At 38.1% G+C, this 25,090-nt stretch overlaps 1 protein-coding gene across 2 annotated transcripts in view; it reads left to right on the top strand.

The window, feature by feature from the left end:
* Positions 1-1,192: 1,192 nt before the first annotated feature.
* The window catches only part of LOC134225122 (protein stum), a 231,097-nt gene continuing 207,199 nt past the window's right edge, over positions 1,193-25,090 (top strand). The window contains exon 1 of one of the 2 annotated variants that reach the window (XM_062704922.1): positions 1,193-1,820. The gene's annotated coding sequence lies outside the window, so the exon portion shown is untranslated. Of the gene's footprint in view, positions 2,037-25,090 lie in introns of both variants that reach the window. The other variant, XM_062704921.1, reaches the window with a different exon arrangement.

The following is a 25,090-nucleotide window of genomic DNA, read 5'->3' as shown; positions in this document are numbered from 1 at the left end:
GCTTTCATTTGCACGAATGGATAAGAGTGAGAGTGAAACACGCCAAACTCACAACAAAGAAGGTAAGAAATGCTAAAATACCTCTCCTAATATTCAGTGGCCGAACAGAGAAGGTGTCGAATGGATCCCACCTGGGCACCACGATTTTGGTAGCCTCACCTACGCTAGGGCCGGTTAGCTACCAATCGAATAGGGAAAGCATCCTTTCCACCCCATCCGTGTATTGGTTCAATGGTTCGAAATGTTGGTTCCTTCGCGTTGGGTGAGCCAGAGGCCAGAGGTGTTAGCGATTGACGTGAAGACTGATTTGCGAAACATGGCTTCATTCGTTTACACACGTTCGGATCGGGACGGGAGGTTCCCTTCGCGAGGTACCGCTGTAAAAGAAATGCCCTACATTATTGGTGGCACGAAACGGCGGTTGGATCGTGAGGTTTCTTTTCCAAACCGTCCGGCCGCAGTGGTGGGTATTGCTTCTACTTCGTTCGTTATTTTGAATGCCGTGTGCGAATGAAAGTCCCAAGACAGTATTATGTGAAACCGTTTAGGTGGGCATGGTAAGTGTTGTGTGCGGTCGTTAGCAAGCTGCTTGGCTCTCCCTGCCGGGGGAACAACCAGGCAGCTCCATCAATCTCCACCTGCCCGATTACGATGAACGTTGTTGTGTTTTGAGTTTCCCTCAAAGCGAAGCCGGCTCGAAAAGGCATCCAATCACTTTCTTATTGTATTGCAGGTAAATTGAAAAGCGGGAAAAATCATCCATGGTGCAAGTTTCCAGTTCTCTATTTTGATAGTTCATCGTCACATACCGAATATGTTCCATGACTAATTACTAAATGTGGAATTCCAATACCCGCAAAAGCACTCTGATCTGATAGATGGATAAATCCATGAGCTGCAAGGAACCTATGGAAGACTTGGCGAAGTGGGTTCGCGTGTTACACATCGTTGCTAGTGGCCGTCTCGGTCCAGTCTTTACTCCATTTCGATACACGAGTATCAGCCAGGAGGCACACGTGTGTGTAAGTGTGCTCGGCGGGATTTCCTTAAGGGGGGGCTCACGATGACGCCACGCTTTTCCTTCGGAGGTGCCTTCGACTGGGAAAATCGTTATTAGCGTCGATTAGTACTTGTTTTGGACTCGGACCGCGAGGATTATTCGCCTTGGAAGACGCGGAGGCCGTGTTAGCGCGTTGTTGCAGCTTTTGGTTGGGGTTTTCTGTGATGGATATTGTTGGTTTTTCTGTGGTCCTCCGAGCTGAATTACTGCCAGGCCATCGTAGTCGAATGCCGTAGATTCGTGGTGCCAGTTTTGAAAATTAAAATTGACACTCATTGCCGTTTGAGAAAGTGACGAAACAGGGCCACAACAGGCAGCCGATTGAGGCACAGTCAATCAACCCTCCTCCGGACCGGAAGTCAGCTGAAACTTACATAATTGAATAAGTGCTGCTACTGCTGTTGCTACTGAGCCAGTGCCGTTCTGCTGGTTGCCTTTATGTAGCTCATAACTTTGTTGGATTATTGAAAAGGACTTCGACGGATGGTGGTCCAGTGAATTGTGCTTTTGCATGCAGACAGGGGGCGTCATCGCTCGGGTGTGCATTTCTCGCTTTCTCCGCGAATAACGCGAACTCATTTTGTGGTGCCGTGCCATAAATTTCACTATCGACAGTGCGCAGAGAATTTCCAGCAGTGGTGAAAACAGTTGAGGAAGAAAGTGCAAGTGCGGCGGAAAGTGATAAACTGCAAATCAGCTGCAATCAATAAAGCTTGGGCACTCCAATTAGCCTAATGGATTGATTTTGCGGAGCAATCGAGTGAGTGGTGCAATGAATCGAATGTAGTTGGGTGATTTGCTGGAAAATGTATAGTGGTCGAAATAGGGTCAGCCACCGTCACCTGAAGGACTAGGAATATGAAGGAAACCGTATGAACTATTGGGAGAGTCGTGGTACTGTTTGTAGTTCGAAAAGTAATCAAATCAATTATTTGATCAAAAATTTTAATAGATAAGATGTAATATTAAACCAAAGGTATGTATTAGGATTAGGGACAATGTTAAAAGAGAAAACTCTTATAATTAGATGGTGCCTCATCTCTGTCTCTGGCAGTAGTAATGAGTGATGGTGCTCAAGATTAGTTTGAGGGTTGAAAGGCCATGGAAATTCGCCCGATTTGTTTTTACTTTTGCTTAATGTGACTGAAACGTCCCACGTGCATTTTTCAACGTCGGTTTACAAATTTATTCCAATTTATACAGCCTTACAAATATGTTTATAATTTAGTTTGGGCCAAAATCTATGCGAAATGCACTTTTGGAGGATTTATTTTCAAGCCAGTGACGCAATCCAGATCAAGCCAGTGACGCAATCCCCAGCGTTTCGCAGGACGATTGTAACGGACTCTTAGAAGCAGGGCTGCCCAACGTACGGCCGGCGGGCCGGATGCGGCCCACGGCTCCATTTTTTGTGGCCCGCGGCGCGTAAGAAAAATAAACTCAGATTCGGCCCGCCAGTTTTTCTAGCTGGCTCGGGAAACTCTTTTTTATTATTCATTATTTAATACTTAAGTTTTAAATCTAATCTTGAAACATTTTAAATAAAGATTGGCATGGGTAGTTTACGTTCACGTTGAAAAAAGGAAGACCGGTTTGCTCAATTTGCTCAGAAAGTTTTGCTATATTGAAAGAATAAAATCTGAATCCAAGCATTCTATGAAATATAATATTTGAGAAGGCTCAGGTACGAACCAAAAGTTGGTAGAACTTCAAAGGTAGGGCGCTCAATCAATTTAAATTTACATTCATTGATTTAAATTATTGGTACAATGGATTATAGAAACAACAACTCTCTTCACTCAAGAAAATACGAAGTCAGAAAATGCAGTACCGGCCAGTTTTGCTGTTAGTAGGATTTTGGCAAAACGGTTAAAATTTTTCCAGGACCGAGAGCGTGTTAATTAACTTAAGGAAAGCATTTCGGTTCTGGTTTACACCATCGTAAGTCTCAAGGAAATAGCCTCCTTCAGAAGCATTAGTTTGCACGGAAAACGATGAAGAGTAAAAGTTCTCGCAGAAGATTTGAAAGCTACGGTACGTGAAACTCTCTCGCAAACAATGAAAATACCGACGTGAAAAACGTAGCATATAGGTGAGCCAGCCCAGGGTTGAAACTTCTCTAATAAAAATAAAAAGAAACGTGGCAAAATTGGCTGTGTTCATAAGAGGAATGGATGGTCATTTTCGAATGACAGCTAAATTGGCAGCTTCGAACCCTGTGCAGGCAACAACTAACGGGAAACCCTGAGGGCTGATAAGACCTATGCGAAGGAACTATTTTTCTCCAAGGAAAACTTAAGCGACCTTACGATTGATGCAGCACCAGCAATCAATGACAGGAAATAACAATGGCGTTGTGACAATTCTAAGCATGGAAAAGCAATCACGAAGATATGGCGATACTCCCTGCCATACTGCATATTCAACAATAGAATCGATATGCGAAAACGATCAATATTCCTCAAGTATTGACGTTTGTTATCAAGACAATCAACTTTATCAACGTTAGGGATCTCAACCACCACCAATTATAAATGATGTTGACGGAAATGACGAATACGAAGACTTCCTGTATTATTGCGAAGTGCGTTACCTACGCCTTGGTACCATGCTTGAGAGATTTTTTTTCTAAAGGAAAATGGGGCTATTTTTACAAGATAAAGGCAAACCACTACTCGAGATGAATGACCCTTGGCTTGGCTTTTCCAGCAGATATCACCAAACATCTCAATGACTTGAACATGAAGCACTTTGTTGTTTATTGTCGTCAATCAAGTTTGTAGACCGTTTGATACAGATTTAATCTTATAATATAGTTCTCCGTTACTTAAAATTACTAAGCACTTTTATCCGATATGAAAATTTTACACACCAAGCATTTACTGAGTACGCAAGTATTGTTTCAATTTAGTCTTAGATGTAGTGAAATCAATAGCATTGCAATCTTTATTATAAGCAGCCATCATTTGATTTATGGGTCCGAATTTCGCATAGTTTGTACGATGACTACTACAGGCAAATAAAGTTCGATTTCGCAAAGGTCTTTGTGGGATATAAAAATTTAATTAAGTTAATATTGCCTCTGAGTCGACCTTGTTCGAGATAACATCATTAATGAAAGATAGCATCGCATATTCCCGTCGTTCCTTCAATGTTTGTATACTAATTAGCATGCATCGTGCTTTATAAGACGGGAGTGGAAGTTGAGTCCACCCTAACTTGCGTAGTGCATATAATAAAAATTGCTTTTGTACCGACTCAATTCTTGTTTCATGCGTGACTGTGTAAGGTGACCAAACTATGCTGCAATATTCAAGTATCGATCTGACATAAGCAATATATAATGTTTTTATAGTGTATGGATTGTGGAAGTTGTAGCCAAACCTTTTTATGAATCCTAACATATTATTAGCTTTGTTTACAATAGTATTATAATGGTCAATGAACGGAAGCTTAGAGTCTATAACTATGCCAAGATCCCTAACTCTATCACATCTTGTTACCTTTTGGCTACCTAAAGTGATTGTCATATTTGGAATATCTCGTTTTCTGCTTATAGTAATTAAGTTGCATTTCTTTATATTGAGCTGTAGCAAACTTTTTATACACCAGTTATGAAATATCTGGATCTCGTGTTTGAATGTGTTCATGTCTTCAGCGTCTTTGATCTCAATAAAAAGTTTCATATCGTCAGCGTAAAAGCGTAATAGCGGACCTAAATGAGAGCCTTGCTGGACTCCCGAAGTGGTATGAATAGCTACAGATTGCTTTCCTTTAAACCTAACTATTTGATTGCGACTGGTCAGATATGCTTCAAGCCATTTAAGGAGTCCAGGCTGGATTCCCATTTTTTGCAGTTTAAAGAGAAGCATTGGTATATCGACTCTATCGAACGCTTTACTAAAATCCGTATATAAAACTTCAACATGATTTCCTCTGTCCATGGCTTCAAGAGAATAATTCACAAATTCCAGTAAGTTCGTAGCTGTCGACCGACCTTTAAAGAATCCGTGCTGCCTTGTAGTGATCCTATTTTTTATTTGGTTGAATATTTTCTCATTAACAATTGCTTCGAATAATTTTGGAATGGTGGAGAGAAGAGCGATTCCGCGGTAATTGCGGATGTCGGATTTTTTTTCCAGACTTGAAAATCGGCACCAGAAAGGAAGTTTTCCACGGTTTAGGAAATTCTCCAGATTTTAATGACATATTGAAAAGCCAAAACAAAGGAGCAGTGAGCTCAGCTGCCATAGTTTTCAAAAATACGGGGGGAACACCATCTGGACCGGTACTCTTTGTTACGTCCAATTGTTTTAACGCGTCCAAGATGTCAAGAACATTAATTTGGTCGACGCTTATATCGCTTGAGAACTCAGGATAGAAATCAAAAAACGCGCGATCACGGTCCTCCTCTGAGTGTTCAGAGTAAATTTCACGGAAATACTCAGCAAACAAATTGCAAATCTCATCAGAATTAGTACCCACTTTGTTGTCTATGTACATTATTGAGGAAAAATTGTCAGTCTTCAGTTTGGTGTTTTCATATATCGGAAAAAAAAAATTGGGACGAGATTTAATTTCCGCTTCAGTTTTTGCATTATACTCATCAAATGCTGTGTGCATAGCCATATTAAGTTGATCGCAAATGTTCAAATAATTTTCCATACTACTTGAATTATTCATTTTTTTGTCATTTCTATGCGCTTTTTGCTTTCGATTTTTTGAGTTCTTTATTTGCCTTTTGAACCAGATTGGTTCTTTTGTATATAAGCAGCGTCTACATTGTTTAACTGGAACTTCTTATTTTATTATTTTGAACAATTTACTGTGAAATAAATTACCAACATTTTCGATATTATCTTCATTCCTCAAAGTTGTTTGCCAATCACTGATGTTTAATTTATTTCTAATGTTCTCGTAATTAGCTGCTTGATAATCCAGAACTTCCTCAATTTGATAGTCATTAGGTGGGGAAACATCGTGTAGAAACAAAGATAATGGTGTGAGTGATTCGTTCACACTAAAGTCATCATAAATGTTAGTTAGCAATAGGTCCAAATGACAGTTCTGTTGATTTTTCACATGGTTGACCTGATTAAGTCCCAAGCTTGAAATTTTGTCAAAAATAAAGTGCAGAATTTCACTTTCTCCAACTATTGGAAGCAAAATGTTTTCATTATCAATATCTGGTATGAAATCTACATTGCGTTGGTTGAAATCACCGAAAATGTGAATTTTTGTTTCAGGAGTTTGGCCTGACAAAATTTGATCAGCTACAGAAAAAAACTTATCATATAAATCTTTATTGGCTCTGTTTGGAGGAAAGTATACCGAAGAGAAAATATGATTCTCATTTGCCATTTGAACTTTCACCCACACGTGCTCGAATTCTTTAAATTTTGTTACTGCAATGATTTCTGAATTATAACTTGTGGAAACTGCCACCAGAACTCCACCACCTGATTTCCATTTCGGACCATTCGCAATCTCTGTCATCTCTAAACACATTATAACTGTTACCAAAAGTTTCCTCACTTCTTACACTCATATCCCAGCTTGTCTCGTTTGCTAGAATTATTGAGTAAGAGCAGCTCAAAATATTATTTTGTATTTCCTTAATTTTAGAAGCACTTCGCATGCGATTAAAGTTTTGAAAATAGATTGATATTTCTTTTGATGCATGCAAATTTTGCGAAGAACTATTTTGGTTATGATTCAATTGAGCTTGTAACTGATTATTATTAACACTATTATCCTCAAAAGTTAGTTTTTCATTTCCTTCACTACTATTAAGTACCTCTCCGCTGTGGAAACTTGAGTTATTCAGATTATTGCTATTCTCCGAGTGCATCAGTTCCTTAGTTTCATCCACATCAGTATTTTTGCCATCGTCACTTATGCTAAAAATATTACAATTTAAACGTGTACATCGATTGCTTTCCTCTAAGGAGTTCGTCAATTCTGGCAAAAACACTGTCAGACACAGGGCCTCGGCTATGGAGATATTGCGTTGGTTGTTCGTGAATGGTTAGCAGCAAAGTATGGATTTAACACCTCTCCTCTCCGAAAAGCGATGGTTGGGCGGTACGGCGGTACTTTGGCACAGTGGGTTGCTGAAATCTGGTACATTTCTCTCATCCCGTTGAAAACAGTTCATGCAAATATTCTGGTGAAGTAACGAAATTCCTATTTTATCAACACCGTTTACCGATGGGAATGATTTACCTGAAATGTTTCTAATGGATTCCTCATGCAACGATCGAGTTTAGTTTTTTTTAGATAATGAAAAAAAAAACAGATAATTTTGAAAATTTAAAAAATATTAATGTAGCGAATGCCCGCCAGCAAGTGTGAATTCTAAAAATTGGCGCGTGGCGTGAAAAGGTTGGGCAGGCCCGCTTAAAAGTGTCCAGCATTTACCTTGCGTTTTTGCTGCAGACAAGATAAAGAAATGGTATCTGTTATTACTTATTTATTTATTTATTATTATTTATTTATTTATTTATTATTATACATCAACAGGCTTGTTGCTGCCCCAATGATATTATAGATGAAATACAATATTCATAATAAAAACATACAGATAGTCAAGTCATGGCAACACACATTAATATAGCTAATAAGCTTGGTCATTAAAAAAAAACAATAAAATATACGCCGGAGAACCTCTCGGGACAAATGGAAATCAAACACTTGGAAAACTTGATTGAATATCCGCTGCAAACCGCCTAAAGCTCCTTCCTGACCATAATTTGATCGATGGTGTCTTGGCCTCAACATTACATAGTTACGAAGAGCTCTCGGACGGGCGTTCAGGTTGATAAGCTCAAGAAGAACCTTTGAATCAACCCTGCCTTGTACGACGTCCGCAATGTCCAATGCTCTGGTGACGTTCCTTTTAACTTGCAAAGTGTCAAGGTTGATCAGGCGACAGCGGCTCTCATAGCTTGGTAACTGGAAAGGGTCACCCCAGGGTAGCCTTCGGAGTGCGAACCGAAGAAAACGACGCAGAACGGATTCCATTCGTTCCACACCATTGTTGTAGTATGGGCTCCAAACGGCTGAACAATACTCTAGAGTGGGGCGCACTAAAGAGCAATATAGCGATTTCAAGCAATATATGTCAGAGAAAGTTTTAGCGATTCGAAACACAACTGCAAGAGCTCTTGAAGCCTTATCGACGACGTATGCGATGTGCTGCTTGTAACCCGAGCAAAAATGAATAACTAATTGATAACAAATTCTATTATCCGGTTATCGGACATTTTGATAACTGAACTTGTTATCATTTTGGCTGAATTAACAGCCAACATAACAAAAATGATACCAAAATTTTGTTCCTGAAATAACTACCTGAAAACAAATTAGGTTATCACTGATACCAAATTGATAACACATTTTGTTATACATGTTATTCACTCAAATAACTAATTAAGTTATTATTTAGTTATCAGCCATCACTGTTGTATCGACCAAAATAGTTAAATCTTCTTTGCCGACTTCGTTACGCATTGAAAAAAATGTTGGCATTCACTGGGATTCGAACTCGAATCGAATGATTGTACGGCGTCATCTCTAGGGACTCACCCAATTACGCTTTCTTGAGGAGCAGGAGAGAATAGCACTACGCTTTCTACGATCTTGCATTTACTGAAGACTATTTATAATCAAATCATGATGCCATATAACCATTTATGTACAGTCGGCTGGACTAAGTGCAAAGCAGAATAACTTATTAATAACAAAGTTAATTATCCAGTTATATTGATAACTAGAATTGTTATCATTCTGGTTAAATTACAAGTCAACATAACAAAAATAATAACCGAAATGAATTTAATTCAAAATAGCGAATCGGCAATCAATTAGGATAAATACGGTTAATCGTCCTTTTATTGAATACATTTTGTTTTCAGTTGTGACCAATTAAATAATAGGCTTAGGTTAGTTTTTCTCTCTTATATTATCAATCACTAGGTTGCTAGCAGCACCATGCTGTAAATCGATTTCGGTTATAGGTTTTATTCAAACTAAACCACAACCTTGCATTTCACAGTTAAACGTTTCATGTTTTCATATGCATTTTCATTTTCATAAACATAAACACTGCTGATCCCAAGACGAATAAATCCGTGAAAAAATGTTGCTATTCGGTGGATCCAGGGTCGGACAGTTTTCGGGGGGCCCTAAATGTACGAAAAAGGTTGATTTTGGTACATAAGATTAAATGGAAGCCCGGGCCATGGCCACGCGGAATTCGTATGAAAATTTCGTATGGGTACCTAGTCCACAACGCGCATTTTCGCTTACAATCAGTGGTGCGAATTCTCAATCTCAGTGACTGAAATTTGTTGGATATTGATACCATTCCCTCTTCACACTCACTTCCTAGCAGTGAAAACTGAAAATGGTTAGCAGCAACAATCAAAGATAAAGTAAACAAAAGACCTCTCTTCTCATTGCACACGCAGCCCGCACTGACAGTCTATTCAGTTCACTCGCTGCTGTGTGAATGCGACGGCCCTATATAAATGCATGGGTGAATCACTTGAAAGACAATGACAGGAAATTTGTGCCGAATGATCATCAGCTTCAGCCCGCTGTTGGCAGACCGAGTTTGCTAAGCTACTCCTGCTTTGTCGTTCTGACTGAAAGACACCGTCATAGGCAAAGAGGAGCAGAGAAAAATACAAAACAAAAGAATCACACTCAGCAGGCATTGTTGATAAATTGCACCTCTGCTTACAATGTCTGCCGGGTCGACTAGTTAAACATATTTTTTAAGCTACTGTGATGGTCCATTCAAACACCTTCTAAAGGATTTTCTATTTCACAGCTCGATATTCCCATGAGTCGATCGTCCTTTCAACATCGAGTATTGGAGATTTGACTACAGATGATCTTGCTCGTTTGATAGGGGATGATTCATCATGTGGTAAATAAGCCGAAGAATAGACTTATTTCCTGACGGGAGTTCCGCCAGTTGCCTCAATTGTGACAGTACACACATCTTTGGTTGTTAGTTCAGAGATAAGTGTAGCAACGATATCGTTGTTAACAAGTACACAAACACGCGGCATTGATCGAGAGTTGGCCATTCCATTACTGAAAGTAGCAAAAACCGGGTTCACGAAAGAAAGTACCCTTGTGAAAATATGGTTCCTGCACCAAAGCCACTTGGGATCTGCCAATTTGCATAAGTCTACAAAGATTAATCGCTGCTGTTCTTTTATGCTGAAGATTGATTTGAGTCACCTTAACTAAAGCCATTGCGAATAAGATAATACACTCCACAACTTCAGCATAAATATGAACAGCAACGATAAAATCAAACTGGTATCGTATCAAAAACGTCAAAGACGAACCACAGAGTAGCTCTGGTTAGCGCAGTAAGGGCTCAATACTGTGAAGGGTGCCCTGGTGCTTCACAGGCTCCGTTAGCGCTTAGGTTCTTTTAAGACCCCCCCCCCCCCTAACCATTCATTCGCAGGCACGTTAAGCATAATGCGAGAATTAGGGGTAGCCTGTATGGTGGACTTTTATCACAGGAACAGGCAATTCCGTAGCGTTATTCTTAGCCAGAGATCCAGCTGCCAACACCATACGGCTATCTAGGCTGTTCGTAGAGAGAAGTTGACATTGACTCAATGTGGCCAAACAGCCGTCCCCCTAAAAGTGAAATGGAAAATTTATGATGAATTGTTATTTGCGAGCGTCTTAGGGGAAATGTTTACACGGTTAAACGACTATTTTCTTCCTTTTACTTCCACTAATTAATTTGATGAATAATGATTCACGAATAAATTAATAAGTGGAAGTAAAAGAAAGAAAATTTTCCAATTTACAACATGCAAGGTATATGTCTTCCCGAGAATTGTAGCAAAAGTTCTCCTGATAAACTTTGTCGATGACACCAACTTCGTAATTTTATTACTTTTGGAGATTTATTGCTTTTCATGTCATCAAGCTTCGAACATGTTCGACATATATGTAAGCAATATTAAAGCGTTGCGTTGCGTTGCGTTGCGTTGCGTTGTAACGGAGTATTTCGTAGATTGCATACTGATAGCTGTCATGTATATTCTTTATCTTTCTTACCCCAACTGCTTATGGATTACTATTTGGGAATTAATAGCAACCCAATTGGAGGTCCAAAATGATAAAGCATGAAAGCTACCATTGCTGGCCACGCCCATCTTCTCCGTTACTAGGGAAGGGAAGGAAATGATGATATGACATCTACTTAAAGAGAGGCCAGCGACTCACCGACGCCCTCATAGATGTCAAGGAGTTGGATGGTTGGAAGGGAATATAGTTTAGGAGTATCATCATAAGCAAATGATATGATAGGATTGAATACACGTTGGGAATGACCATGCTAAGAAATTTATGTCACTCCATTGATGATTTTGCTGGGATGGGGCGAAGCTATTAAACTTGCCCTGGCTAATAAGCCTAGGTTTAAGCGCCATTGATCGCTCTCTGAAACGAGAAAGAAAGTTAAATATTTAAATCCCTTCCCCCTTTTTGTTTCTAATTGAAATTGTTAGGGAAATATTGATATCTGTATATGTTTTTGTAATGAGCGAGATTCAAACATGTAACTAGACACGTAGTGCATCATGAACGTCACATCACCGCGAACATGCGTACTAATGTACAAACTGAGTGAAAGAAAGTAATATTCAAGGCTGACATTTACCGGATTGAGCGCATAATAGATTGGGCTTAGCGAGATAATTGTACAACTTTATTTTAAACAACATGTAAAGACTACAACTTTCTGAAAACAAAAATGCCCTAAATGTAACACACAATCTTTTATCGTATAGTTTTTTGCAAAAAATAAACCAAGACACTTGTTCCCGCAATTCCGTATTAAAATTTTGAAAAGCTACGCAGAAGAAACTTTAATTAATTCATCCTTTCTGCAACTAGGTATGGTGATAGGTAACGATGATAACGGCGACCTGCAGTATCTTCGTACCACATGCGATGCTAAGGACTCCCTTCAAACTTCTTTGGTTCTACTGGAACCATTCGGTTAAATTCACGAAAATGTTAAAAATAAATCTAAAATGAAGGACACGCCAAGATTAAATGAAATCACAGAATCATGATTCAAAATGTTTTTCAATGTAAGCAAAAAACTACATTACAGTGATTACAGGTATAGAAGAATGACGGAAATTTCGGAAATCCAGAAAAAAATTGTTACGGTGGTGGTCAGGTTCAAGTTGTTTCAACAAAAAAAAAATCTCTGAACCATGCCGAACCCTTCTCTGTTCATATGTATTGAAGCTCCAAATGAATACTGAGCCGCATGTGCCTAAGTGCCTACCGAGCTATAGTGAAATTACTAAGTGATGAGATGGCGGGTAAACCTTATCAAATTTAACATCTATGCAACTTTGATATGACAGTGCCTAAATCTGAAACCAGCAGCTTCAATATATGTAAGCAATATTAAAGCAAGCTTAAAGCATACTAGCATATGGAGACGCATGGTGTGCTGATTCATTAATTCCTTGTGATGGGAGATTGATTTTGCTTTGCATAGCAGAAAATGTTTTTTGATGAAACATGCCTTACATTCGCTTACAACTCTACAGCAGGGTGGCTCAAAAAAACACTTTTTCAATTTTTTGATGGGCCGCCCTTTTATTCGATTCTATTTGATGCCCTGATGCTCTGGAAAAAAAATCGTTGAAAGTTTGTATGGAAAAATGTATGCAGAAACATCCAAAAACAGTGATTTGCAATTGGATGGCACAATTTACGATCAAGAACCATGATACTTATTCAGTTCTTGTAGAATTAAATACAGAAAGATATGCTGAAAAACGCGAGAAGATTAGAGTTTAATAGGCAAAGATATACATATCGTATCGTGTGACTTCAATTTACCACCAAACTCTTCGGAACATGTTTCAAAAAATCCAGAATAAATCAAAGAAAAATCACATGATAATTATTATGCGTTAAACATTTAAGATAAGTGAAAAATTGAGAAAATATAAATCGTTTAAAAACAGTATCCAGTGTAACTTTATCCCGACACATCCTCTCGACGAGGTTGTCCGGGGTTGTATCCATGCCGCGGTAGGGCCGTGGCCCCGGGACCCCACAAATCTTATGTACCAAAACCAACCTTTTTTTGTACATCTTGAGGCCCCCACAAGCTGTCGGCCCCGGAGGCCCCTTCCGGTTAAATCCAGCCCTGCTACCTCCCCTACACATTCAAGGCTCTCCGCAGAATCTGCGAAGCCAAACCTGTGTAGGAACTTTTTAAAACAGCCATGTTTAGACAACACCTGTGTTAGGTGGAAGCTGTCCTGTCCATCCTTTCTACTAACTAACTACTAACCCAATTTGACACATCCGGAATTAGTCTGTGGGTCAAACGACCTTTGACTACGATGTCCCATGCTCTTTGCACACGCACGCACACCCCATCATGGACTAAACCACGATGACGTCACGCGCCGATTTTCAGTAAGAAGGAAACCCCCGCTGCGGGCAATGTTTACAAAAAAATGAACCTAGACATGAACATCCGGTAAACTAAAATGCTCCGAGTTCACTGAATGATTCATCGGTCCGCAGCGGATGTCACTTTTCCGACCGATAAGAAGAATAATCGTGGAAAAAGAAGACGCTCGTGGTTAAGTCCATATGATATGGTGCGATATGTGCTCGCGACTCGTAGGCACAAGTTTCCTGACATTGTACTCGGCATTTAGTGCTGGTACCACGGTGCGCCGGCAGACCGTTATTATAAAATAAAAATGTCCATCAAAACCAAGTACAGGGCTCGATTCCTGTGGTAATTCTGCTCCTCTGGACCAATTTTTAAAAAAATCCCTAGGCGGAATTTCGAGAAATCTTGATTTGAAGTTTTTAATTAAGAAATTCCAAAAGAAACTATATTTTAATTCAATAATATCCCCAAAATACCTTCAAAGCCGTCCAAAAAGTGGTCCAAGTTGTTTTCAACCAGTTTGCATTTGTTGCCTTTATTACAATTATAATTTTTTATAACTGATTAAGCTCACCAAACTGACTTAAGTATGTTTTTTGTATGGCTTGAAGCCGTCTGTCTTCTAGAATGCTACCTCTCGTTCAGAACCATTCATGAATTCACGTGCAGGCTGCAGATTCTTTGTTGAATGCCATTCAGATTAAAGTTTGTATTTTTTTATTGTATTCACAAATGTATTCGAGCATCAGAAGTAAAGATTGGAGTACGGAAGAAATTGATGAAAAAACCAACAGCTAAAAGATTTGTTTAAAGTAGTGTAGTTGTTCAGCAGTATATAAGGTTAGATCTTCGTCAGATGCTGTAACAATTGAATTGACGGAGCTTTATCAAATTCTGAGATTTCCCCGCAAAAGGATCATCGGACTGGTAATGACTCCAAAGATTGCGGTAAGGAAAAGCTACGATTTTCAAGGAGTGAGCTCGGCATATAGAATGAGATCTCGAGAACAAAGGAAAACATCAGGAAAAATGCACTAGAGAAAGAAAGGATTTTACAAGCTTTGTGCATACTCTTTTGGGTTTTCGGTTACGACGAAGATAAAATATTCAATTTTCAAACTTTTAAAAACACATTAATAAAGAAACAAAATGAACTTTTGTTCATCTCCGCCACTACACATCTAGTACGGTATTATTAATACGATTTTAAAGCTCGAGAAGCGCCAAGTTGAGTAAATTTATGGGTAAACCAAGTGCAGATGAGGCATCAACGAATTGCATAGACTTCACTAGAATCCCGATCTTTCGGATTGCGTCACGGTAAGTTACTCTGCTTAAACATTAACAATTGAATGATTTCAAACAAGTGTACGCAAGATACAGCTCTTTGAAACTCGAGCATCGTTTTGAGGAAGCAATTGATGACTTTGCTAGCAGCTGGAAAAAGCCATTGCTTCCATTCACGTCAAAGTACCATATCTTGAATTATCATGTTTCAGAGTTCTGTAGAGGTACCAGAATATGTATTGGCTTACATATCAAACATGCTTTTTCTAGTCCGTTGATTAGAACTTTGACGAGATTTGGCTTTGAAAGATCGGGTAATAAGTGCTGTGATCGAGTATAACAGCTTCTAACTACTATTATTCTACACGAACTCTGGTCTTACTGCTCTCCATTGTGAACATAAACCCTAATTTAAAATAATTTTTACTTCTCATTCTATTAAATATTGAAAGCAACACTTATACTAAACTCTGGCAATACAAAAACATACTTAAGATAAGATAAGTCAGTTGTAAATATTTATGGTTCTAATAACGGCAACGCGTGCTTAGGGCCATATTTGGCGTTATGCAAGAGAATGGTGCTGTGGCGACGAATGATGAAACAAGAGCTCGCCCAGCTCTACGGCGAACCCAGTACCCAGAAGGTAGCTAAAGCTGGAAGGGTACGATGGGCAGGACATATATCAAGAATGCCAGAAAGCAACCCTACAAATCTGGTGGTTACTTCCGACCCGGTACAAGAAGAATTGAAGGACATCTAACTAAGTGGATTAATCAGGGTTTTTGGTGATATTTTTGGATTTTTATATGGATTCTTTTAAAATTTCTTAACTAAAAACTTCCAATCAAGATTTCTCGAGATTCCTCCTGGGGATTTTTTTAAAAATTGGTCCAGAGGTGCAGAATTACCACAGGAATCGAGCCCTGTACTTGGTTTTGATGGACATTTTTATTTTATAATAACGGTCTACCGGGGCACCGTGGGTACGTCATAGCGGATGATAGACAATGCTACCCCGACTAGAAGATCATATCAAAATTATATCAACATATGTTATTATGTTGTACTAAGTTTTTATAACAAAATATGTTACAAACATGGTGCAGGATGTTGTTAAAATTTCTAAATTTCTATCAAAAATTACACTACTGGAAATAAAAAACTATCAAATTTTGTTACAATTCTATCATAAAAAGAACATGTTTTGTTAGAAATTTATAACAGGATCAGATTCAAAATATATTGTTGTGCAGTTGGAAATTTTTACAGATCGTGATAGGTCTTCAGATTGTGATGAGATGAGATGATGAGAAATTTTTGTTTTTGTCTGTGCAAGAATATTTTCCGAGAACTAACAACATTTCAAATCAGGCAACCTTATCAAATTATATCGGCGTTGTGATATCTGGGGACTTAGCTACATCTATTTTAATTGCCTACTGTTGGGCAATTCGATGTTAAGCATTTTTCAATCATATTGTGATAAAATCCTGTAACAACATTTGAAAGGTAATGGCTACTAAGAACAAAATTGTATCAAAATAAGTTATAATAATCACAATATGTTAAAATTGTGTTTAGTTTCTGTTATGCTCTTCTAGTCGGGACCCTTGCTATCAACCTACGCACCTGACTATGCACCGCCGATCTTGTGGACATCATTCGTGATAAAGTTTTTAGCGCCAATGATGCCCGCTGGCATGCATAATCGACGTGGGGGGTGCCTCGTGGAATTCGACAATTTTTTGTTTCCTTGGCCAGTCTAATGAGTAGTTACTACTGAAGTTTTTGTTTTCGCTACAAAAGACACCCTTGCACATACATTTGCGCCAATAAATCAAGTCTGTCAAGTCTCCTATATCTCTGAAGTGCGGCATCTATACCGACGGGGCATCTCATCCGCATTTACCCTAAACCATATTTAAATATGGGTGTATGTCTGAAACTCGATTTATGCAATAGCTCAACATGGGAAAGATTTATTTCGAAAAATGTATTGCAGCTCACCAAAGGAAGTAGTTACCCTCCAATACATTGTTCGAACTAAATCTTTCACAAGTTGTGCGATTGAACAAATCGAGTTTCAGGAATAGTAATTATGTTCACTCCTAGTGGCTGGCCTGTACCCGGAACACAGACAATTTACTTTGATTGTACTGATTTTTTATAAACAAAACTCGTGCAAAATACTCACACATTTTCCGGGCATTTACCCTCATCCAATTTACTTGCAACCAATTGCATCCGGCAGAAATTTTTACAATGCGTATAAACAAATGCGAAAAAAAGGCGTATTCAACTGTTAGTGTTTGTATGCTTATCAACCCTTTTGAACGACCGAGAAAGGCATCATCACCGCTAGGTGGATTAATCAGGTTTTTTTTAAAATAATTTTGAACATTGCTAATGATTTTTGTCGTCTGTTGCTTATCATGATTTATTTTAAGAACTTGTAAGTTTAAATAAAAAGAAGAATTATTCCAAATATTTTGGATGTCTAAACTAAAACATGCATCTTGTACACATTTTCCAGCGCTAAACCATTAATAGTTTTATATTTGTGCTGCTTTGACAAAAGATATTTTAGTTACTAGATAAAGATTGTCGATTCAGTTTCCTTTGTTCTGCTGTCCAGAACATGTTGGGTACCAAGCAGTAACTAAAATATGTTTTGCTTTGACCTCCTCATAGAACCAAGGGCGTAACCAGAGGGGGGCAAGGGGGGGGGGGTCCCCAACCCTAATTTGTGGAAAGATTGAACGGGTACTGAAATGAATTCCCTCAAACATGTGCACTTTACGATCCAATCATATACAGAAATAGGTGGTTGAAATTCAAAAGATTCCCAAAACTTATTAGGGCATCCAGGATCCATAGGGGAGGAGGTTCGGTTGTGGGCACACCTACGTATCTTTTCACAGATAACAGATGCTGTCATTCTGACAACCGTTATTAGTTTGCTATTGTAACATGATGTTTTGTGCTCAATATCAAACCGGATGGAGATATTTTTTCTTCATTTTCCAAATAAGCTGCGAAATTCGGTTGTGGGCACCTTTATTGGTTCGGTTATGTGCACCCTTATTTTATTGACAAATCATTCAATATCGTTTCAGTTGTCCCCAACTTATTTCAAATGACGTTCTAATGCAGTTTTTATAATTATTTAGACATAATTGATTGAAATAATGAGTTTAATTCATATTGTTGTTCTTCTGGTATATCTAGTTATTATATCCACACTTTTTGGAACAAATCGTTGACTGATTTGCTCACAACAAGTTGCATTCGACGGGGTATCCTGTCCCATTGTTTCCTATTAAAAATTGGTCAAATCGGTCTATGGGATCAAAATTTATGGCCACAATATTAATTTTTGTTATGAACGAGAAAGGCACTATTACCGCTAGGGTGATTAATAAGGATTTTTTTTGACTGTGAGGTATATCAATGAAACGTAAATCAATGAAAAATCGGAACCCATTTACCTAAAGTGCTATTTTAGACTTTTCTTATGTGATTTTTTCAATATCCTCCCTAATGCATCGATGGAGGCATCATCACTGCTAGGTAGATTGATTTGATTTTTACAGTGCCTCCTGGCTATTAGAATGAATAAATTATTTCTTTTCTTTGAATCTGGGTAATTTCTATTCATGTTTCTTTCTTTTAGCAGAGTTTTCAAGGGTGCCCACAACCGATCCACAAAATTAAAATGTCCCAAAATGTTAAATTTTCAAAATTGTAAATATTTTTTTCAAACCGATGAAATCAAACTATTTTTTTCGCTAGTAGTAAGGTTATTAGTATAGCTTTCCATTGGTATACAAATGTCGACATTAGACCAACTAGGGCCGAAGTTATGGGTCAAAGACAAAAGGGTGCCCACAAACGAACCTCCTTCCCTAATATATGAAAGTTCAAAACAACTCGAAACATTTCGGGCTCAAAAATTTGAAATCCTTCTAGAAGCTCCCCTGGGAACTTCTGAATTCCTCCGGAAAGTTATCCACAAATTCCTCTGAAAATCGTTCAAAAATCTTCCTCGTGTAATTGTAATTCCTCCTTATCTAGAAACCCACCACTAAACTTTTTTTAGAAAATTCACGAGGAAATTCCTTGAAGATTTCTTTTCTTCTCTCCAAGATTTACTTCTAGATATTTCTTCGGCTATACTCTCTTCAGGAAGAATCCGGCATTTCCTTCAGGAATGCATTCGAGAGTTCCGTCAAGAATACATACGGAATTTCTTCCCAAAATTCTACCATTAAGTTTCTTCAAAAATTTATGATGGAAATCCTCCGATTTAGCTCCATAATTTCACTTGTAAATCTATAAGAAATTCCTTCGGAAATTCTTCTAGGAACTTCTCCGGGCATTCCTCTCGGAACTCTTCCTTTAATTCCTCCGGGATTACTTCCAGGAAATTTTCCGGGAGTACTTCCAAACATTCAATAGCGAAATCATTTAGCATTCCAATCTGGAATTCTTTTCGCAATTACTTCAGAATATCCTTCAAGAAATCCTCTAGAAATATCTTCATGAATTTCTCCTGGAATTCGCCCAAGTATTTCCCCAGAAATTCTTACAGGTATTTTTTCGGGTTTCTTCAGGTACTTCTCCAGGAATTTCTCCTGGAGATTTTCCGGGGAAGTGTACTAGATTTCCTTCCGGACTTCACTCGGAACTTACTCGGATATCTGCCAAGAGTTTTTCCAGAAATTTTTTCGGAGCAATCCGCAGGGATTTTTTTCAGCAATTCATCTGGGAACACTTTCAGGATTTCTTCTGGGAATGTCTGCATTCATTCCTCCTGGTATTTTTCTGGGAATTCCTTCAGATATTTTTTCGGAAATGCCTTTAGGAACTACTCTAAGAATTATTTCAGGACTTCCATGTAGGAATTCCTCCGGAAGTGCTTGAGGGAGTTCCTCCGGGAGTTCTTCCAGAAGTTTTTCCAACAAATTCTCCGGTAATACCTCCAGGAACTTCACAGGGAATTCCTGGAGGATATTTGGCAGGAATTTCACGGGAAATGGGATTTCGGAAGTTCCTCTAGAAATATTTTTTCTCTTCCTCTAGGGCAGTGGTTCTCAACCTTTTTGTTGAGAGGTACCCCTTCGAATATTTCCATTAATTGAGGTACCCCCTATGTTTTTTTGCTGTGAATGAAATTTAGCGTAACTCATAAAATATATTTAAAAAATGGACCTGTAGACTAACGGATTATATGGTTTTCCATAAACATTCTTGTAATTTTCATTTTTCGTGAAACATTCCAATCTATATATATAAAAATGAATTTCTGTCTGTCTGAACCTTATGGACTCGAAAACTACTGAACCGATAAGCTGAAAAATTAGTATGCAGGGGTTTTTGGGGTCGGGGAAGGTTCTGAAGATGGTTCGAGACCCCTTCCCGCTTTGTAAAGGTCGGCTCCCATGCAAATGAAAAAGCAATATCTGCATAATTCGAGATCTAATCAGAGAGTAAATCAATTTTAGTCGAAACGAAGTTTGTCGGGTCTCTCATAATTCGAGATCTAATCAGAGAGTAAATCAATTTCCATAGTTCAAAATAAGTTCACAAATCAGGCTTCCTACAAAACTTTTTTGACTATTGAAGGCTACCGAAAGTATTGAATGGATGCTTCCAAGCCCTTTTGAAAGTAGGATTTCGCGTATCTTGAAAAGAACCTTTCGAGCTCCTTGAAGAGTGGCTTTTAAGCTTCTTAGAAGGCGGTTTTCGAGTCACTTAAAAGGAGGCTTCTGAGCATCTTAAAAGGACGCCTCTGATAAAGAAAGCTTCCAAGTCTCTTCAAAGGAGGCTTCCGAGCCTCTTGAAAAATTTTCCGGGCTTTTTTATGGAAGGCTTCCGAGCCACTTGAAAGGAGGCTTCTAAGTATCTTGAACGGACGCTTCTGAATATCTTGAAAGGACGCTTCTGAGCCTCTTGAAAATACGCTTCCAAGCCACTTAAAAGGAGGCTTCGGAGTATCTTGAATGGACGCTTCCAAGCCTCTTGAAAGAAGAATTCCGAGCCTGTTGAAAGGAGAGTACTGAGCCTCTTGAAATGAGGCTTCCGAGTCTTGTGAAAAGTGTCTTCCAATCCTTTTAAAATAACCCGACTAGAAGGTCGTATCAAAATTATATCAACATATGTTTTTATGTTATTCTAAACTTTTATAACAAAATTTGTTAGAAACATGGTGCAGGATGTTGTTAAAATATCAAAATTTCTATCAAAAATTACACTTACTGGAAACAAAACAGTATCAAATTTTGTTACAATTTTATCATAAACATAAAACATTTTGCTAGAAATTTATATATGCTTTTGTTTGAACAAGAATGTTTTTCAAGAACATGAAATTAATAACATTACGAATTAGACAACCTTTTCAAAATATATCAGCGTTGTGATATCTATGGCTGGGAGACTTTGCTACATCTATTTGAATTGCCTACTGTCGGGCAGTTTGGTGTTAAGCATTTTTTAAATCATATTATGATAAAATCCTGTTACAACATTTGAAAGAAAGTGGCTACTAAGAACAAAATTGTATTAAAATAAGTTATAAATATCACAATATGTTAAAATTGTGTTCAGTTTCTGTTATGCTCTTCTAGTCGGGAAGGCTTTTGATCCTCTTGAAATAGTGCTTCCGAACCACTTTGAAAGAGGTTTCTGAGACCTACGAGCCTATTGAATGGCGGCATTCGAGCCACTTTGAAGGAGGTCTCTGAGGACACATCAGAGCCTTTTTAAAGTACGGTTCCAAGCCTCTTGAAAAATGAATAAGGAGCTTCTTTAAAAGAGGGCTTCCGAGTATTTTGGAACGAGGCTTCCGAACCATTTCAAAAAGGATGACAAACCTCTTGAATGAGGCCTCCGAGCCTCATGAAAGGAACTTTCCAAGCCTGTTAAAAATGCTTTCCGAGCCTTTTAAAAGAAGGTATCCGGGCATCTTGAAAGTACGCTTTCGAACCACTTGAGAAAAGGGTTTAGAACATCTTGAAAGGCGTCCTCCGAGCCTCTTGAAAGGAGTCCTCCGAGATGCTTCGAAGGAAGCTTCCGAGAAGCGTAGAAGGATGCTTCCAATTCTCTTGCAACGAAGAAACTGAGTTCTTTTTTTGGGAAAAAGTCTTGATGTCGTTCAAATGGAGGCTCTAGATTTTATTTGAGAAGCATATTCTCAATATATTGTACAACATTCTGGCAATCAGGTAGATTGCATGTTCAATCAAGGTTTTGTTCTTTTGATATTTTATCCCACAGCCCTTTATCCAGTGTGCTGGTTGTAGAGGGCAGGATTCAATAGGCCATGATTTACTAATCGCCATGAAATAAAAAATACTAAATTATTAAAACTTGTTCTATAAGTTTTGATTAAAATTGTAGTTAATCCGCCATTACGCATTTTTATCTGAGGTACCCCCTGGACCCAGCGAAGGTATCCCCAGGGGTACATGTACCCCAGGTTGAGAACCGCTGCTCCACAGTGCTGTGTCCCTCTGACAAAAATGGAAAAATCGGGTGTCGTATTTAGTCGAATCAAGTAGACCATGATATTAACATATGTTTCAATTATGCTGTATGTGCATTTGTATCTATGTAAGGTCAATAGGACGATCAAAACAACTCATGTTTGTAAACATGTCCATCGCTGAAAGTGGATGATTTATCACCTGTTAGTGAAAAGCATCTTTTTCATTGCCTAAGTTTTCGAACGGTACCTTTCTCTGTGAAAATCGATATCGGAAGCGTAGAATCAAGTAAGTAAGATCCAATTCAATGTGTTTCAGTGGGACATATTTCGATCATTGTGATAAGTGAAGCTTCCAAGTCTTGGACATGAAGTTATATAGGAAAAAAATATCTACAACTTTAAACAGCTTTTAAAAAAAAGTACATCAAAACACATCTCTGAAAATCGCACCAGATCTCACTTATAGTATTCTTAAGATAATGGAAGTGATTCCAGCTGCTCTTATTTGCTCTATTAATAGCTGTTAACGATTTTCTAGATGATACTCTTGCGCTCAATAACATGAATATAGACAAACAATAGCTTTCCGTTGATCCGTCCTAACGAAAAAATCGTGTGTTGAAGTTTCTGTCGGATTTATATAATCCAGAAGATTTCTCCGATGAACTTGAGAAAGAACTAAAGCAGTTTTGCAAAATCTTTTGTTTGAGAATTGATCAAAAATGGGTAAAGAGCTTTCGATCATCCGAGAAATTCGAGAAGCAAAACTCTCTGATTGTCTTCGTTGGTAAATCTTCCTCGCAATCCGAAAATAAATATTGAAGGAATTGCCGAGTCTTCATTCAACATTGCGAAGGGAAGTTCTCAAAAATCGTTTCAGGTATGTTCGAATCAGTGTTGTAAAATGTCATTTGCATTCGTTAGTATAATTTTTCCAGAACTTTTTCCAGAAGGTAGTTATCTATTCATGATGTATGACGAACTTATAGCGCTTAAATGTGCCTACAACTTTGTCTAAGAAGACATTGCTGTAAATATGTAATCTGGGGCGTGGGAGGCAAAATGTCATTCAAATGACATTATGTCAAATGACACGTGACATTTTGGAGAGTTTTCACTCTCCAGCCTCAGATGTTATATTTAGAGCGATGTACCCTTGGACAAAAATATAGCCCTACTCAAGCGCTATAAGTACATCCAAAATTATAGAATAAATTTGGTTTTTAAAGAAAGTTATGAACAAATTAGTCCAATGACATGCAGATGACATTTTACAAGCCTGGTTCGAATAAAACCAAGAAACTACGTGTTGAAGACCTCATCAATAAAAATGAACCTGAGGACCAAAATATCAAGTAGCTCAAGCACAAATCATGAAAAGGTAATGACAGCGACACAAGTACTGGCGATGTACATTGAATTGAGTTTATCCGACAGAAAGTAAAATCTGCTTCAAAGTACTTTAAACGAGGTGCATGCAAATCTGCTTCCTAGCCTTTAAGCGTTGAAAAAGAAAAAGGAAAAAAATCATTCTTAAACAGGCTTCCGCGTCTGAAACGTCCATTGAGGTTAATTTGCAAGACCTGATGAATTGTACCTCGCTAAGCATTATGCAGAAATTTTCGGTAGAGAGCTCAAGGACGGTGAAACTTGTATGGAAATAGGGTTTTGATGGACGCATAGGGCATAGCACCTACAAACGAAAATTTTTGGAGGATGAGAGCTCAGATGAGAGTCTGCTTGTTGCTCTACTGCCCATGATTTCATAGTTGACGTATCAACCATTCGAAATGTCAGCAAATTTAACTCATTACGCATTTATAAGGAATATTCAACCGCTGCTTATTCCAACCATCATTTAAGTGTTTACGGGTTAAAATGTTTTAAATTTGCGATGTTTGTCCCTAAATTATTCGAAATACTTGCGAAAGTGCAATGGTTGTTACGTCAACTATGAAATCATGGGCAGTCTAGTTCCATTGAAAATTATCGACATTGAAAACAACACTATCCTCTGGTCAAATTCGCGGCCATGTTCAACATCCTTCATTCTGATGATGATCCCAGTCACCACGAGTACGCTGGCTTCTACCCCTCTGTTACTAACTTCATAATAAGATGATATGATTGTACACAAAGAGCCATGGCTCCCTAAAAAGTTATACACGCCTGAGCCTACCAAATAAACGAACTTGGAAAAAAATATAACAAGTTCCAATGATTTCCGATACCGTCGTTAAAAAACAATCCTCAAATCATTACTAAGGATATTCTGATTCTATAGTATAAAACATGAGAGTTGGCGTTTACGTCACTTATGAGATGATCAATTGGAAATTGGTCAATTGTTGTAATAAAAACTGTTATCATATCACATTACCATATCACATATTTTTCGTAAAAAGATCGTTCGTAAAAGGTTCTTTGAGGCATATCGTAAAATCTGGCGTTTACGGCATTTATGCAATTATCTGTTCAACATAGGTCAATTACGCAAATAGTAGTTTTTATCATAAGTGACAATTTTCCCAAAATGATATCGATTATACGAAGCGTATTATATGTTATGAAATTTGGCGTTTACGCCACTAATGCAATTATCAATTTAACATAGGTCAATAATGCAAATAGTAGAAAAAACTAGTTTACAATCATTTTCCCAAAGACACCATTGAATGTAAGTTATGATTTTTGTCCCGTAGTTCCATACGTTCGAAGCACTGTGCGCCAATGCAAAGAAATCGATTCATTTTATAATGAGCGAGAAAGG

This window comes from Armigeres subalbatus, chromosome 3 (genome assembly GCF_024139115.2).
Source record: "Armigeres subalbatus isolate Guangzhou_Male chromosome 3, GZ_Asu_2, whole genome shotgun sequence".
NCBI classification, from domain to species: Eukaryota; Metazoa; Arthropoda; class Insecta; order Diptera; family Culicidae; genus Armigeres; species Armigeres subalbatus.
This window is presented reverse-complemented; position numbering and strand designations above follow the sequence as displayed.